The sequence below is a fragment of the Arvicola amphibius genome, chromosome 2 (genome assembly GCF_903992535.2).
Source record: "Arvicola amphibius chromosome 2, mArvAmp1.2, whole genome shotgun sequence".
Lineage (NCBI taxonomy): Eukaryota > Metazoa > Chordata > Mammalia > Rodentia > Cricetidae > Arvicola > Arvicola amphibius.
The window spans coordinates 187,469,543-187,477,287 of NC_052048.2; the positions used below are offsets into that span (position 1 = coordinate 187,469,543).

Below are 7,745 nucleotides of genomic sequence, written 5' to 3' on the forward strand. Positions count from 1 at the left end.
TTAGTGTGTGTGTGTGTGTGTGTGTGTGTGTGTGTGTGTGTGTGTGTGTAGCCTTAGCTGTCCTAGAACTCACTCTATAGACAAGGTTGGCCTTAAAATTAGAGATCCACCTTCCTCTCTTCCTGTGTGCTGGGATTAAAGGCATGTACCACCAATATATGGCTACATTTTTATATTAATGTTTTAATCATTTCTGTTATCTGCCTGGTTGCCTGGGTTTTTTCATTTGTCATGTATGTTTTCTTGGCATGACAATGTTTGCTTTTATATTCTGCACCCATAAGGAACTCAGCATTATAATATCTTCAATGACATGTTTATCTAGGTTGCCAAAGACTGAAATTGTATTTTGGGACAGGTTTTTCTAATTTATATTTAACCTGTAGCTATTTATGTAATCCAGGATGTTCTACTCCCTGATATCTGCCTGCCTCTACCGTCCTCCTTGAGCTCTCAGACATATTGGGCACCGCCATGGCAAGCAGTTCAGTTCCTTCGTGGTGTCTGACAACCATAAACAATTAATTTCCTATTAGCTTATGATAAAATATAGCATCCATTTATGGGATTCAGAATCTGACTGAATTTCTATCATGGCATCTGACATGGATTGTAGAGTAATAACTTTTAGCTGGATATTTGGAGAACAGTGTCCCATGGGTCTAGACAGAAGACAATGGCCAGAGTTGTCCAATGAAATGCAGTGTCCCAGAGGTCTGAAAGACCTTTGGACTTTTGCCAGGTAGTGGAGTGAGCATGAAACTCTCTGGAGAACAAGAGTCTTTTCTCTATGACTAAGTTTGGGTTTCCTTTTGAGAGAGGAGCCATGCTTGGTGTTATGGTGACACAGGTCTACCCCTAATCTCAGATTCAGAGCAGACAAAGGCAACTGTGGGAGGAGACACTTCTCAGGTGCACTAAACTCTTACTTCCACAAGGTGGCACACCACACCTGGTATGCACATCCTCATTTCCTCAGGACCAGCACAGGAGCCATCTGGCTGGAAGAGATCACAGCTGTACCACCCTTCTCTTCCCTACTTGTTTAGTGGAACCATAGAGCACACTTATACACACGGAGCTGCGGTCGGCATGGAGGGAAGTGGAGTTTTATTTCTTCTCACTGGTGTGAATTAGAAGTTGGCATGGCTCCAGCTTCCGTCTCGGATCTTGCAGCTGCAGCTATGTTAGTGCCTAAAGGACCAGATTACCATCTGGGAACTTTTTAAGGAAGGAGTGATGGTAGCCAAGAAAGATGTCCATATGCCCACACATCCAGAGCTGGCAGATAAGAATGTACCCAGCCTTAACGTAATGAAGGCTGTGCAGTCTTGAGGCTAAGTGAAGGAGCAGTTTGTCTGGAGACATTTCTACTGGTACCTTATGAACGAGGGCAACCAGGATCTCGGAGATGACCTCCACTTACCTCTGGAGAGCGTGCCTGCCACCTTGTGCCATAGCTATCCTGAAACCAGCAGGCCTTTGTCCAAAGGTCTAGAAGTCACAAGACGGGAGGCAGACAGAGACACCCACAGAAGGGGTGCTGTGCTGGGGCTGACTCAGCAACTGAATTCCAGTTTAGAGGCAGTTCTGGTCATGGAACATGGTCAACTACCTCAGTGAAGTTGGAGATTGTGTCATATTGAATAAACTTTAAAGAAAATTAAGTTGGCATGGGGCCCTGTTCTACTGTGTAATGTTATATGGAAGGCTTTTGTTGAGACTTAATAATGTAAAGGCATAAAAATGAAAAAGACAGAGGTAAATCTTTTTTATCTGGAGTTAGTATGATAGCATTTATGAAAACCCTAAGGACACCAATGAAAAAGTCACTACCAAGAATAATTTCAAGCAGATTGACCACTAATTATTTTGCATGAACTGTAGAAAGAAATCAAAGCAAAAGCATATGCTAATGAGTACTGAACAAAAAGACTGCATGAATTTTTAAAAATGCATTTTTGTAATTACTCAATGTGTGCGTTCCTACATTTTGTAAAGATATGTAAAGGCATGTATGTCTCTATGACATGAACAATGTAAAATTGTCTATAAGAATAAAAAGTAATGTCAGGAGATGTGAGAAAAGGGAGGATAATAGCCCCTGAATGTCTCTGTTTTTACACTGTGATCGTGTTCAGAATTGAATTTATTAAGTGAGCATGCTTAGGAATAGGCAGAACTCTACAAGAACATGTCCAGACTCCCTAAGTAAAATCCCCATGCTTCTCGTTTAGGAAAAGCTTTGCTTTGGAAATAACACCCATGCTCTCCCTGCCTCCTGCAGGTAAGAAATCTTTCTCAGGTCTTCAGTCTTGGCTATTGTGATGGCTATTCTTGGTAGTCAAACTGACTACCTCAGGAATTATCTAAAACCCAAAGAATTGAGTTAACCTATGAGGGATTTTTCTTAATTGAATGTTTTAAAATGGATAGACCCTTCATTAATCTGGATCTTTTGGTGTAATAAGAGTTACCTTTCATCTGGGCTAGACCTTCTGGTGGTACCCTACATACATAAAGGATATTGAAGAAGAATGCTGTCTCTCCTTTGCCCGATTGCCTTGGCTATGGATAGAAGTTCATTCATTTACTCTCCTTAGAGCCAGTTCTTAAGAATTGTGGTGTATACTGAAGATCAGCTGAGACATGAAGCCTCATGGATTGAGTAAATATTGAATTCTTCAGCTCTTCATTGGTAGATACCATTGTTGGACTACCTGTGAGACAGTCTAATAAATCTACTTTCTATATACATAGATGTCCTATTAGTTCTGTTCAAGTAGGGATACTCGGCTAATACTGCTGTGGGTTTTGTTGTTACTATTGTTGTTGTTGTTTTTCTGTCTGCTCACTGAGGAAGATGTGCTGACTAACAATAGTGCTCATAAAGTCATTCTTCCTTGCTCTATTTCTCTCTCAGAATTCAACTTACCATGAAGATTATACTTTTTATTATTATTCATTTGTCAAGTGATTGGCCTGGATTTCCAGAAAAAAATTCCAACTGCAATAGAGCCATTATCCAGCCATCATTCAGAAGGGAGAAAGACATATTTATTATCTTGCTTGTGATCTGGTTCCTGCTTTTTTCTCCTGATTTTCTGAAGTCGCCGTGACAACCAGATTAAAAAAAAAATACCTGCATTTCACCTGTCCCCAGCATAAAGTCACAGAACAAACAATTCCTTTTGTATCCTAAAATCTCTCTTTAATTGTTAATATCTTAGGCACACTTCCAACTATGGGACACAGGAGTCACTCCATTCCATGTTGTGTAATGGGTGTGCAAGCTAGCCACACTGTGTCCAGGAAGAAGAAGGGGAAGTGCCTATGGAGTTCCGGAAGATAACAGCTACTGGAACCAGGGGCAAGTGCTATGGAAATGCATCTCTCTGCAGAACTGGAAAAGGTCGGGGTCTGGAGAGGAAGGCAGGACCAGGAACCACTGTGCTGTGCCTTTAAGCACACTGTAACCCTGAGGAGGTACTCTTGTCTCTCAGGCATCACTAGACAGTCAGAATCGCTAGTCTGACCTGCAAGTCAAAAGTGGTGCAGGACTCTTCTGGGAGTCATGGAGACGTTCTCTCTGATACACAAACATACACATAAAAAAACAAGGATAAATTTGTTTCAGAAGTGCTTGTGACTTATAAAGCAAATAGAGCAAAACAAGTTGCTTTAGGAGTAAAACATAAATTATACTCTGTGTCCTTCAAAATCTGTTACCTTGCATTTGGATTTTAAAAGTTTTAATTTTCTCACTCTGATGCAAATTTACAAGCAATCATCAATCATAGGAAACAAATGGTTTCTAAGTGATCCTAAGAGACATCCTTTTCCTTATCTTAAGAGAATGAGTTCCTTTTAGTACTCAAATCTGTTTTCTACAAAGTTAAAACATTAGACTGTTTCAAGTAAATCTCTCCAATTTTACTGGAACAGTGAGTGGTGTGGGAAGTCCTTCTGTATATGTGTTGCATTTATTGGTTAATGAATAAAGAGCTGCTTGGGCCTATGACAGGACAGAACAGAGCAAGGTGAGAATTCCAAGCAGAGATAGAGGAGAAAAGAAGGCAGAATCAGAGAGATGCCATGTAGCTGCCGAAGGAGCCAGATGCCAGAACCTTGCCCAGTAAGCCACAGCCTCATGGTGATACACGGAATAATATAAATAGGTTAATTTAAGATGTTAGAGTTAGCTAGAAATATGCATAAGACATTGGCCAACCACTATTGAAATTGAAATAGTTTCTGTTGGATTATTTTGGGTCAGGGCAGGCGGGAACGAATGAGAAGTCTCTGCCTACAGAACAGCCCTCCTCACCCAACACATTTTCTGTTATCAGCAATGGAGTGCGCAGTATGAGTGCTGGTCAGTGATTTCTTCAAGGTTGATTTTGATTAGAATTTTGTAGTTGTTTGAGGGACCATGATATATATTTGTAGGTATGTCTTTGTGACTCATTTCAGTGGTCCCGTCTATGTTGTTGATTTTACTAATTATCATCTAATTTTATTGTTATTTCTCTAGAAAATGATAGACCTTCACCAATTTTTGCATTCAGAAAATTTACTATGTTTTGTTGAGTTCCTTGAGATTTTGTTGGTTTGGGAACTTTCTGTGGAAAGATATTTTTAGTTCTTTCTTTTTTTTTTAACATGTAGGCTACCAAAGGCAGGAAAAGGCAACAAGCAACCCTTGTTCCCCAGACCTCAGGCATGCCAGATTTTCTTCCAAGTTGCTACGTTCCTGAAAGGTTTAGTTCTCTTTTGATCTTACAGGCTTACCTCTCATATTTGACATATCTGTGTTTTCTGGTTGTTGCTAGTTTTCTGTTTGTGTTTTTACCCTCTAAGTGTTAATAATATGGTTAATACATCAGGTTCGGAATTTTAAAACTTTGTCATATATTATAGTCTCTTTGGGTTAATCAGATTCAGCCATCAACATGATGGAGCCTAGAATTATCTGAGGGAACATCAATTGATAGTGTACCCAGATCAGAATCACTAGTTACTATGTCTGTGAGAAATTTTGGTGATTGATGATTGATGTGGGAAGGCTCTTCCACTGACTTTGCAATACCCTCAACATGTGAACACAAGACAAGTGACCAAGCAAGAGAGAAAGCCAGTACACAAAGTTTCCCCATGGTTTTTGCTTTCAGTTGCTAGCTTGAATTTCTATCCCAAGCTCCCATGATTATGGGGTTGTTATCTGGAAGTATCAGACAAATAAACCTGCTCATTACCTGAGATGTTTTTGGTTAGAGAATTTAATCACACCAAGACACAAACAAGTTAGAACAAAATGTGGTACACCAAAAATTCACCAAAAGTGATTTTGTTGCTGCAGTGGATTGAGTTTGATAACTCTTAGAGGAATCTTGAAGGTATTAGGACTTTAGATGGCAAAAACCATAGAAAGCTGCACACTGAGATTAATTGGCTATTTTTGTAGGACTTGGAAGATGGAAACATTGAGAATAATACATACAGTAGAGCTTGAGGTCATAGGATTTCAGTGGGAAATAGACTCCATGAAAAATTTAGCTAGAAGTCTTTTGTATAATATTTTGACCCCAAATCATTCTTTCTTTCTCCATTCCCTAAGAATCTGAGTAAGACAGACATAAAAAGTAATGAGCTGATTTCTTAGACAAAATATTGATTCTGTTAAATGATCATTACTAATGGCTCATTAAGGCCTAGTGTGAAAAAGAAACAAGTGGGGCAGAGAGAAAAAAAGGAAAAGCCTATGTTTTGTAGAGAAAAACAACACTACATAGTTTCAAATGGCAGTCCAGTGGTGAAACAGGCAGGAATTTCCAGGCTATGTCTAGCATTAAAGAAAAGGCTCTATATGCTCTGGGGGTAAGACTTCATCCAGCTAAACCTTTGATTTATAGAAGGAGTAAGCAAAGTGATTATTACTCCCAGGATTGTTATTCCTTCTCCCAGGAAGTAAATTCATACAGAACCTGCCGCAATGCTGGTCCAAGCATGATTCAGTTCATCACAACTCAGAAGCCAAATTTTTGGGAATCACCCATATTGTTCTAGTCCAGAAAACAAGAAAGGTGCACAACTTAAAGGTCATGGATTCTTCTGTGGATTCATTTCAGTGCTGTTGCAACCATCTATGTTTGGCAGAGTCAGAAACCCAGTGAAGAGACTGGTAGTGTTCATTGCATGAAGCTGTGATGATGAAGTCTGCATTGCATTTTGAGAACATAGGACGTTGAGATATCTAAGCTATGAGATATCTGCTATGGAGAGCTGCATACAGGGAGTGGAAGTTGCAAAGGAGAGACATACATGAAAAACTGCAGGGATAAATGGATCTAAGTCCTTGGAGAATGAAGCCCCATGTGTCTTTGACAGAGCTACAGGATTTGGTATCTGCACTGCTAAGATTTAGTTTTGCCTTTGTCCAGTCTTAGTTCACTGTGCTCATACCCCTCTCTTCTTTTTTAAAATTTATTTTTCTCTCACAAAATACATATCCCAACTACATTTCTCCCTCCATTTCTCCCCTGTTCCCCTCTCCTTTAGATCCCTTCACCCTCCATTTCCTTCCAATAAAGAGCAGATATCCTAGGGATATCAACAAAACATAGCCTAACAAGTTAAAATAAAACTAGGCACAAACCCTCATTTCAAGCCTGTATGAGGCAACCCTGCAGGAGGAAAAGTTCCCGAGAGCAGGGACAAGAGTCAGAGACAGCCCACATTATTAGGAGTCCTACAAAAACACTAAGCTACAGAACCATAACATGTATACAAAGGGCCTATGCAGGCCCATGCAAGGTGCATGCTTGCTGCTTCAGTCTCTGTGAGCACATGTGAACCCTGATCAATTGGTTCTATGGGCTGTGTTCTCCTGGTGTCCTCTTTTAGGTGAAGAAAATTTTTGATTATGAGTTTTTTGAAACTATTTTCTGGGCCTAAGAGCTGGGATTCTTTTCCTTTTATTATCATTATTCCTAGGTTTGATCTTTCATAGTGTTTCAAATTTTTTGAATGTTACATTTCAGGAAATTTTAAGATTTAACATTTTTTTGATCAATATATCCATTTCTTCTAACATATCATTAATGCCATAGATTTTTTCTTATCTCTTCTATTCTTTTGGTGAATCTTGCCTCTTTAGTTCCTGTTGGCTTAACTAGATTTTTCATTTCCAGAATTTCTTCAGTTTGTGAGTTTTTTTGTTTCTATTTATATTTTTAGGTCTTGAATAGTTTTACTCATTTTCTTCAACTGTTTGTTTTTTTCTTGGCTTTCTTTAGGGAATTTATTAATTTTCTCCAATATTTTGTTTCCTTTTCTTTGCTTTCTTTAAGGAATTTATTTACTTCATCTTCATGTGGTTATTCTTTACTTAACAGCTAATATCTTCTTATAAGTGAGTACATATCATGTTTGTCTATGTGGTTCTGGGTTGCCTCACTCAGGATAATAAAGAATTCAAGAAACTAGGCATCAACCAATTAAAATGGGGTAAAGAACTAAAGAGAGAATTCTCAATAGATGAATCTAAAATGACTGAGAAATAGTTAAATGTTCAACATCCTTAGCCATCAAGGTAATGTAAATCAAAATTACTTTGATATTTCATTATACACCTGTAAAAATGGCCAATAACAATAACACAAGTGATCTCTCATTCTGGCCAGTATGTGGAATAACAAGACCTCTCCTCCATTGCTTATCAGAGTGCAAATTTGTACAGGCACTCT

The 7,745-nt window shown here is 38.9% G+C and overlaps 1 non-coding gene across 1 annotated transcript; it reads right to left on the reverse strand.

Annotated features, from left to right (window-relative positions):
- Positions 1-4,660: 4,660 nt before the first annotated feature.
- Positions 4,661-4,778, reverse strand: LOC119808563. The gene has a single exon (XR_005284487.1). It is a non-coding gene; the product is annotated as a small nucleolar RNA SNORA67 (small nucleolar RNA).
- Positions 4,779-7,745: the final 2,967 nt, after the last annotated feature.